General features: G+C 42.3%; 1 protein-coding gene across 1 annotated transcript in view; it reads right to left on the reverse strand.

Annotated features, from left to right (window-relative positions):
• LOC138055283 (uncharacterized) overlaps positions 1-10,000 on the reverse strand; it is a 361,306-nt gene that overhangs the window by 256,991 nt on the left and 94,315 nt on the right. The window lies entirely within an intron of this gene.

The following is a 10,000-nucleotide window of genomic DNA, read 5'->3' on the forward strand; positions in this document are numbered from 1 at the left end:
AAGTTCCTGCCCAATCTGTCCACACATTTGGAACCGCTGTACCGGCTGACTAAGAAAAATTCTCGGTGGATTTGGGGTGCAGAGGAACAAGCAGCATTCGACACGGTAAAATCTCTGTTGTGTGAAGACACTGTACTTGCACACTTTGACCCATTCCTACCCATAAGAATAGCCTGTGATGCTTCAAATGTTGCAATCGGAGCTGTACTTTTCCATCGTTACGAAGATGGCTCAGAGCGTCCAGTTGCCAACGCTCCAAAGACTCTTTCCGAAAGGCAACGAAACTATATCCAGATACAGAAAGAAGCATTATCAATTGTTTTTACACTGAGAAAGTTCGACCATTTTCTCTACGGAAGGAAGTTTATTCTTGTGACAGATCACAAACCTTTGCTCTCTCTGTTTGGTCCCACAAAGGCAACTCCTCAATTAGCTGCTAATCGTCTGGCAAGATGGGCTTTGATGTTAAGTCAGTACGAGTACACAGTAGAGTACAGGAAGACTTCTGATCATGGAAATGCAGATGCACTAAGTCATTTGCCAGCTGGCCCCGACTCTTGTTTCGATGGAGGGGAAAGCAAGGCGGATACAGATTGCATTTGTTCCATCAAGACCATTGGTTTGCAGCTTAATCCAGGAGACCCAACAGTACTTCCGAAAGAAACAGAAAAGGACCGGGTGTTGGCGATTGTAGTACGCTATACTCGAGAGGGTTGGCCTTTAGGAAAGGTTCGCGAGGAAAGTAATGGCACTGGGGACACAGCTTACACAGTAGAGGCATTCAAGAAGATTCGCGATTCCCTATCAGTGTCCAATGGGTGTCTTTTCTACGGAGCTCGTGTGGTGATACCAGCCAGCCTGCAACCAAAAGTGTTGGAGATTCTGCACCTAGGTCATTTCGGCATGCAGCGTATGAAACACTTAGCAAGAACGGCAGTTTACTGGCCGGGGATAGATTCCTGTATTGTGGAAGTCAGTCGGGCATGTCAACCTTGTGCTGAACATCAAAACAAACCTCCAAAATCTCCTGTCCATCCTTGGATGTTTCCAGAGAAACCTTGGAGCCGAGTGCACGTTGACCACGCTATCAATTTCCTAGGTTCTAATTGGTTGGTACTTACGGATGGGTATTCCAATTACCCATGCATTCTTCAAACCAGCTCTACGTCTTCCAAAGCTACCATCGACTTGCTGGAGGAGGACTTTGCGCATTTCGTTTATCCGCATACCCTGGTATCGGATAATGCAACGACTTTCACTTCGGAGGAATTTCAGGAATGGTGCAAGTCAAGAGGGATCGTACATCTGACAGTAGCCCCCTATTACCCGGAGCAGCAGAAAGGCTGATCCAGACGTTCAAAAGATCACTGACAAAGTCGGAAACACCCCCAGAGTCTCTCGTCAGCGTTTCATCATGCAGTACTGGAGAACACCGTTACCTTGTGGCTATTCTCCTAGTGAGCTTTTGAATGGTCGTCAAATAAGAACGGCCATAGATGTTCTTATTCCGTCTCCTGCTCACCAGGCTCAAGAGCGTCAGAGCAAGCAAGCTGCAAAAGCTGCGCAAACACTAGCAGGCCGGTTAGATCCTCAGTACCCAATTTGGACCTCTTGCTATGCTCTCTATTGCGGTCCACGTCAAGACAAAGACCCAAGATGGGTACCTGCTGTGGTCACCAAAGTGCTTGGAGCTCGTTCTGTCTGTGTCAGGGTCTACCCAATGCGACCAATATAGCGGAGGCATGTTGAGCAGCTACATCCAAGATACATCTCAGCAGAGGACGTGGAGCCAGGTGAAACCCCAACCCCATCAGTTAAAAGCGGAGATCATTCAAATGGTGGAGCGGAGAAAGCTTCTCCACAGATGAAAGACAAAAGGTCAAGCAATGCGGAGACATCAGCCAAAAGGAAACGTTGAAACCCCAGGATGCCAACTGGTAACGAGTATGGTCCGGATAGGCCGCGAAGGTCTAGACGCAAGAAGAAACCTAAATTTAACTAATCGCCTATAATAGAACGTGCTAGGCTAGGGGGAAGTTGTTGTGGAACTGATTCAGTATTGTGTATACTGAGCGTTGTGTACAATTGTGTACAACTTTGATGCTTTGTCCGATTGAATAGGACCTTAATTACATTGTTACCCCAGTATTCCTTTAGGATCTAAGAATATGTATATATATTGCTTTTTGCTCTATGTAAAAGGTTGAATGTTGAATGTTGGATGTTTTCCGTTTAAATTAAACTGTGTTTGTAAAATCATTGTGAGATGAAGAACTCAACAGACATGATACCTCAATTATTTTTAGCGCGCAGATTATGGCGGGAAACAAAGAAAAGGAATTTAAGCGGTTTTCAAAATTAATTAATCAGATATTTGTTTTGCGAAAATATACTTTACAGCCAATCGATTCAAGGGATGGGAAAAGAAAAAATAATAATAATAAAATAAAATAAAACAAATTAAGCGAGACTCCCAATTTTACCTATAGCGAGACCTTAAAGAACTTTGACGACTGCTACACTCTGTAGTCAGGCTCTTTCTATATACAGGAAAAAAATGTTTTGCCCACTAAGGACCGAAAGTTTTGTTGCATTTATAAATTAACAACATATGTATGAAAAAAAAAACAAAAAGCAAAAAGGAAAAGAAAGGCTACTTACGAACTTTTTGTAATGGCAAAGTCCAAGTAAAGGAGAAAATGACATAAAAAAGGGAAAAAAAAGAATAAGATATGCGATAGTTTTATTTTTCTACCTTTTTTCTTTCATTTTGATTCGTTGTTTATCAACGATAACGTATAAGTGGATCAACTGCAGGGAAAATCCCAAGACCTTATACATCTGGTGCCACTGCCGAAACTGTTTCTCTCTTACCCAATGCTTCTCTTCAATCGTCCGTAAACTGCAACACGGCCGTATAACATAAATGCCCTCTCAAAAAATAAATAAATAAATAAATAAATAAATAAATAAATAAAGCTTGGGAGACTGCTACGCCCTGCTCTTCTCCTCTTCTCTCAATATGCAGAGGGAAATGTTCTCCCCATTAAGGGAAAAATGTTTTGCTGGGATCATAAATTGAGAACGAATGTTTGAAAAAAAAAAATGCAAAATAACAGCAGTAGTTGTGTGGGATCATTTAGACCCAAGACCCTCGTTTCCACGTTGCATAAATTAGGGCTGGGCTAATAAGATAAACGTCACGTACGTACACGAGGGATTTTTCGTCAATGACAATGTCAAAAAAAGGGTCATGCATAAATTAAAAAAAAAATGGGGCGAGTTTCAACACAACCCTAGCTCAAGAACAATTTTTTCGCGGGAAAAATACTTTCGGAAGTGTTTGAGCACACGCTCGTGTAACGAGTGTGTGGTGCATAAGATAATAGGACTGTGTTCGGCAATCTCCTTCCCAGAATCATTAGGAAACTGGTCGAATCCAAAAAGGCCATAGTAAATTGGCTGTTGAAAAATGGTTTCATTTCCTTGCATTTTCAAATTCTAAACTCAAAAATCGTGATTTCTTCTGGATTCTTATCTATTTGAGGTTGATCAAGAAATAAATCCTTTTACAACTTACGAGTTCGGCAACGTTTTTGTTTTTGAAAATACTGCAATTGTCACTTGCGTGACACACCAGATACTGAAATCTGTTTTTGATTAAAAAAAAATGTCTCTCGTTACTTTTGATTCTCCGCGGTTTAAGGGTTTCGAGTGCATTAGATTTGGTTATACTCACGTGTACTGTCTTGCGAGTGAAAAGTGTTCTTGTTGCTTTTCTAACCTTCTCCCCTCAAGCACGCGCAGTTATTTAGCCGGTATCAGAGTTTTCTAGTGCCGGTTTTGGATTATTCCAGAGCCTTCAGCGTCCGTTCCGCTGGACAAGGGTAACGGGGCTATGCTAACGAGATTGTGTGTGTATATTGTTTTATCGGTAAATGTTCTGGCTTGGGGAGAGCTCTGTCCTGCTCTGGAGTTGAAGAAAAAATGAGAGATTTCAGAGGAGCAAAGCAAAATCGCAGCTTTTGCTCACTGTTTTTCATGAAACCACATCATGTCTGACAAGAAAGAACAACTAGTACCGATTCCAAAACGCACTCGGCCATCCAAACCTCCCACCAAGAAGAAGACAGAAGGCACACAAACAAGTGGTGGAAACAACGCTGTGGCCTCAAAGAAATGGAGGAGATAAAGGAATTATCACCCCTGTCACTCATCCTACCTACACCCACTGAGCAAGTCTTGGAGCAGGGTGACCCGCTTTCTCCTTTTCTTTTCACAATTATGGTGGAAATTTTAGCAATTGCCATTCGACAAAAGGAAGCGATCAAAGGAATTAACATTGGAAACGAGGAAACAAAGCCCTTACAGTTTGCTGACGACACAACGGCTGTTCTTGCAGACACAGATTCGGCCATAAAGCTATCTGAAATATTAAATTCATTTGAAATTATTTCGGGGTCAAGATTAATTGTTCGAAAACTGAAGGCACGTGGATTGGTTCATTGCGAAATTATAAAGCAAAACCGTTTGGTATTAAATGGCCTGACGAGGCAAAAAAAGCTTTAGGTGTATATTTTACATATAATCAGAAACTGCTTAAAGAAAAGAATTTTATTGAGCGTTTGGATTCAGTTAAAAAACTAATAAATATCTGGTCATCTAGAGGCTTATCGATTTACGGAAAGGTAAGAATAATCAAATCAATGATAAAATGGTATATGAAATGAATCATATATGAACTGCGGATATGAAATCAAGTGAAGCTATGATCTTCGCAGTTATGAGAGCAATTTTTGCAATTGCGTAGAGAGGCCTGAAAAATTAAGGACTTTAACAGGATTTGAACCCGTGACTTCGAGATTCCGGTGCGACGCTCTAACGAACTGAGCTATGAAGCCACTGATGTTGAGAGTTGGTAAATTTGTGGGTTCTAATGGTCCCGTGAGGAATGAATCAATGATAAAATGGTATATGAAATGAATCATATATGAACTGCGGATATCAAATCAAGTAAAGCTATGTTCTTCGCAGTTATAAACGCAATTTTTACAATGCGTAAAAAAGCCTAAAAATTCAGGACTTCAACGGGGTTTGAACTCGCGACCTCGCGATACCGGTGCAACGCTCTAACTAACTGAGCTATGAAGCCACTGGTACTGATGTTGAGAACTGGTCATTTGTGGGTTCTAATGGTCCCGTGAGGAATAAATCAATGATGAAATGGTATATGAAATGAATCATATATGAACTGCGGATATGAAATAAAGTGAAGCTATGATTTTCGCAGTTATGAGAGCATTTTTTGCAATTGCATAAAGAAACCTGAAAAATTCAGGACTTCAACGGGGTATAAACCCGTGACCTCGCGATTCCGGTGCGACGCTCTTACCAACTAAGCTATGAAGCCACTGACGTACGGAGCTGGTCATTTGAGGGTTCTAATGGTCCCGTGAGGAATGAATCAATGACGAAATGGTATATGAAATGAATCATATATGAACTGCGGATATGAATTGAAGTGAAGCTATGCTATTATATACCATTTCATCATTGATTCATTTCATTGATGAATCAATCATGAATGAATAAATCTCCATCAATCATTTCATTGATAAATCAATTCTACCAAATCCCGGTGACGTCACTTCCGGTTAACATGAGATGCACACGTGCCGCCGTGGATAATCAGTACACATCGCGAAGCCGTGTTGTTCAGAGCTATTGTGGTCTCCGGGTTTTTATTCTCTTTATTTGTCTTTACTATTGCAGGTAAGAAAATAATGTCGCTTCAATTAACTTCTTCTTGTTGTTTTATTCAGTTTATCTCGAAAACTAAGCCTGAGGAAGGAAAGTGCAACGAGGAAAAATTGACGTTTCACAAGTTGTCGTTTAGAAGCTGTTAACCTATGTCGAGAGCCTTATGTGCCTCGCTTTTCGCTGTCCTATCCAATACGGAGGCGGTTATTAAGGGAAAGAAAGTTATAGTTTCCCTTCAAGTCCTGACATTTTCAACATTTGAGGGAAAGAGAGACATAGTTTCCCGAATTGAAATGGACCACAACGGACACGTGGATGCCGGAGAACAGTGCTTTGCAACAAGTTGTCATTTAAGACTGAACTTGGTCGAGAGCCTTTTGCCTCGCTTTTTGCCGTCCTATCCAATGTGGAGGCGGTTGTTAGGGTAAGAAACGTTAAGCTATAGTTTCCCTTTGAGTCCTAATGTTTTCAACAGTTGACGGAAAGAAGGTTATAGTTTACCTCGCGAGTTGACGTGTTCTTCAACGGACACGTGGATGCCCGAGAACTGTGCTTGGCAATCGCTTCTCCTGGCTGGAGCCGCTTCTAGTTTAGCGAAATGGCTATATGAAGGGAAACATAATTTTTTTTTTTCCCGAATTTGAGGTTCTTGGTCCTTCAGAACTCAATATTTTTCGGTTGTTTACATTTTAGCAACCACACAAAACTTAGATGAGAGGCCTCCCCACCGCTTCCTTCCTCGAGGAAAGCAGAGCTACAGGGATAGTCGCTTCCCTGAAACAAGAGATTTGTAAGAGATTTAAGCTAAATTTAGGGCTCTGAATGAGCTCCGAAAGTGATCAGGAGTGATGACTAACACTCAGAGGTTTCACCTGTGCTTACTGGTGTCTTGCAAGTTACTTAGGGGAGTCCCCTAGGTCAAGCTTTGACAACTTAGCAGAGGAGTTCTCGGCAACTGACAAAACAGGTGCCCCAGTTAACGCCAAGCTGGCCACTATGCTAGAAGACCTTATCAAAGGCGATATCCCTAAAACAAAGCTAAAGGGGCTGGTGGAAAAATACTTAAGACCAGAAAATTGCTAATCGCTAGTCTCCTCAAAAGTGAACAGAACTATTTGTAATCGGTTGTCTGCAAGTAGGGATGATCTCTGTTTACAAACATTGTTTTTGTTATTCAAGTGTGCCAACCACAGGAACTAAAGACCCTTTGGGACAGCTAATGAGGCTCTGGTTGGCATATTAATTACAATAGGTGACGTCAACGTTATATTCGTTGTACCAAATCCTCAGACAGGGCTCTTCAGAAAGCTCGATAGTTTTTTTGTTTTCTCATTTTGTGCCACCATCAATGCCTGGGATAAAGCATCAGGCGAGCCGGCTCTAGGCTACTCTCCCACATTCACTTGTTCTAGCATTGGCAGGAACCCGGGAACTGAATCTTCGTGGCCGAGAATCTCTGAAACCAGACCTGAACGCCCAGTTTGCTTCTTGGTAGGTAGCAAGTCTTATTCTGCAATGCCCTTGTTAGGGGAGAAGAGCTCCTACCACATCCTACCACAACCAAGAAGAAGCAAGGCCGTCAACCATGATCCCAGTCCAATAAGAAGACAAATTGCTAAACTGTAATCCTCAGGTTGGTTACATGAGTAATGTTGATACCGTTTTTAGGTCAGTTGCACCATTGCAAGCTGGTTAATTGCGAATAGCAAGGTTGACTTCCGACCCGTTTATCTTGCAGTGTGTATCTAGCTGTGAACTTGAATTCAAATTTTCTGTTATTGAGCAAGAAGCTATTGATGCAGGAATTAATGATCTATGAACGGTGTCAGTCGGAAACAGGGGAAATTGTTTCTCCGATATTCCTATGACCAAAAGAGGAACCTGGGGCTCATAGTGTTATTTTCAGTTTGAAGTCTTTAAATCAAACATTGACCTACTGTAAGTTCAAGATGTACCATAAGGTTGATGAAACCTGGGTGTTTTATGCCCTATGGACCTTCCCAATTTCTTCAATTTCATCGCTATATTGCCAACCTTCAGAAAATATCTCAAGTTTGTATCGACGGGTCTTCTGTTCCGTTTTTGGGCCCTACCCAAGGGACTGACAGGTAGTCCTTGCATCTTTACCAGGGTGTTAAAATCAGTGTTTTTTTTTTTCCACCATACGTACCCTGTACGGATTTAATTGTTTGGGTTATATTGATAATTCTTTTTACATGGAGGATTCTGAGGAGGCCTGCCTTAAGGCTACCTCACATACTGCCCAATTATTTACGCGCTTGCGTTTTGTGTTTTACCCGACCCAGTCTGTTTTTCACCCTACGCAGTGCCTAGAGTTCTTAGGATTCCTGTAAAAATATTCGGAGGCTGACAAAGTCGTTGTTTTGTGCCACTAAGCTTTGTGCGCCCAGTAGTTCTCAATCCATGAAGTTGCCACACTGATAGGAACTTTAGCGTCTACTTTCCCTGGGGTGGAGTGTGGTCCTTTGTAGTATAGACACTTGGAATGGGACAAAGAATTGGCACACCTCTCATAAGGTTTTTCGTTGTAAACATGCCTCCGTCTGCTGACAGCATTGGTGCTGTTAGAGTGGTGAGTCATCTCTGTCTCCACAGGTTTCCGGGTCATTACGATTTCCCCAAATATCGCTTTTACAGTGGATGCATCACGCATGGGTCGGGGTGCCATAATGCACTAAACGCAAACTGAGTATTCTTGAACCGCCTTCCGTGGGGCAGGGTCTCTACTCGGGTCAGTGTCCATTCTGCGCATCAGGAACATGCCTTACAACATGACTGCTATTTCCTACATCAGTGGCATTGGGGATGCAGGAACAAGGAATGCAATACAATTGCTAAGGTAATTTGATTATAGGCCCTTTGAGAAGCATAGTCGGCGTTTCTGCTGCGCGTCAACCGGTGCGGTTTAATGTAACTGCAGATTCTCTATCGCGCCGTTTTGAAGATGGGATCATAATGGGAACTGAATCGCATTATTTACTTGTATATATATGGGATTTTGTTGTTCCCCAGATTGACCTGTTTGCAAGTAGAATCAACCATCAAACTAGTGCCTATGTTTCCTGGAAGCATGACATGAAAGCATCATAGGTGGGTGCTTTCCCTGTGAATGGGTCACAATTCACTAACAATTACATTTTCTCATGGGGATGCTCACCCCCTGAGCCCAGAACGGCAACCCCTGGCATGCAAGGTGTCAGGCGACAGTTCATTAGGGCAACATTCCGGGCGAGGTTGCCAACTTACTAATGTCCTCTTGAATAATTAGCGGCAGCAAAGCAGTAATATGTTCACATCCGCGCAAATGCATGGCGTGCATCTGGTCTACAAGAGAAAACTGATCCACTACATCCGAGTGTGAACAACGTGTTAACGTTTCTCCACGCCTTTCATATTAACCGACTATCATACTCGACGATTACTAAGGCTTGCTCAAGCTGTTTAAAGGGATTGAATTTCCTGGTTGTCACTACGCTGTGACTGACCATCCTTTTATAGTGCGCTACCTGTAGGGTGTGTTCAACTCTTGCATGCTTACTCCTTGATATCAGGTAACATGGGATCTTATGCCTGTCCTAAAGTATATAGGACTATTGTATCCTCTAAGCAAGCTGTGTCTCGGAGGAACTGACCCTTAAACCGCGAGCTTTAACATATGGGCAGCGGTGTCAAACACTGTTATTTTCTGAGGATCGATGCTATGGAGAAAACTACTGATTATTATTTATGTTCTACATACAGGATCATTGTAGACATGTGATTTTTTGGTTGGGAAGAACCCTAAAGTACCCTAAAGAACCACTTACTCTACTCTAGAACGCTATCTTGGTAAAAACCCAGCTTGTTTCGTCACCATGGCAATGGCCGTCTTCTCCTTTCATATGTCATACCTTATCGGCCCATTGGTACGAATGCAAATGGGCGATGAATTAAAGCTGTTATGGAAGCAAGTGTAGTAGATACAGTAAGGTTTAATGCTCACAGCGCCAAATGAGCAGCTATATCGAGAGCAGGCAGGTGATTCCCACTGATGAAATCCTAAAACACATCGAATGATCTCGAAAACCTGCTTTTCAGCAGTTCTATAAGCAACCCGTTATTGCTGGAAACAGCTTTGCTGGAGCTGTGCCAGGTCGATAAGTTGGTTTTGTGGATTGGAATCATTGTGTTCACGTTTATTGCTGTAAAATATCATGTTAACCGGAAGTGACGTCACCGG

The sequence above is a fragment of the Montipora capricornis genome, chromosome 7 (assembly GCF_036669925.1).
Source record: "Montipora capricornis isolate CH-2021 chromosome 7, ASM3666992v2, whole genome shotgun sequence".
Taxonomy (NCBI): domain Eukaryota; kingdom Metazoa; phylum Cnidaria; class Anthozoa; order Scleractinia; family Acroporidae; genus Montipora; species Montipora capricornis.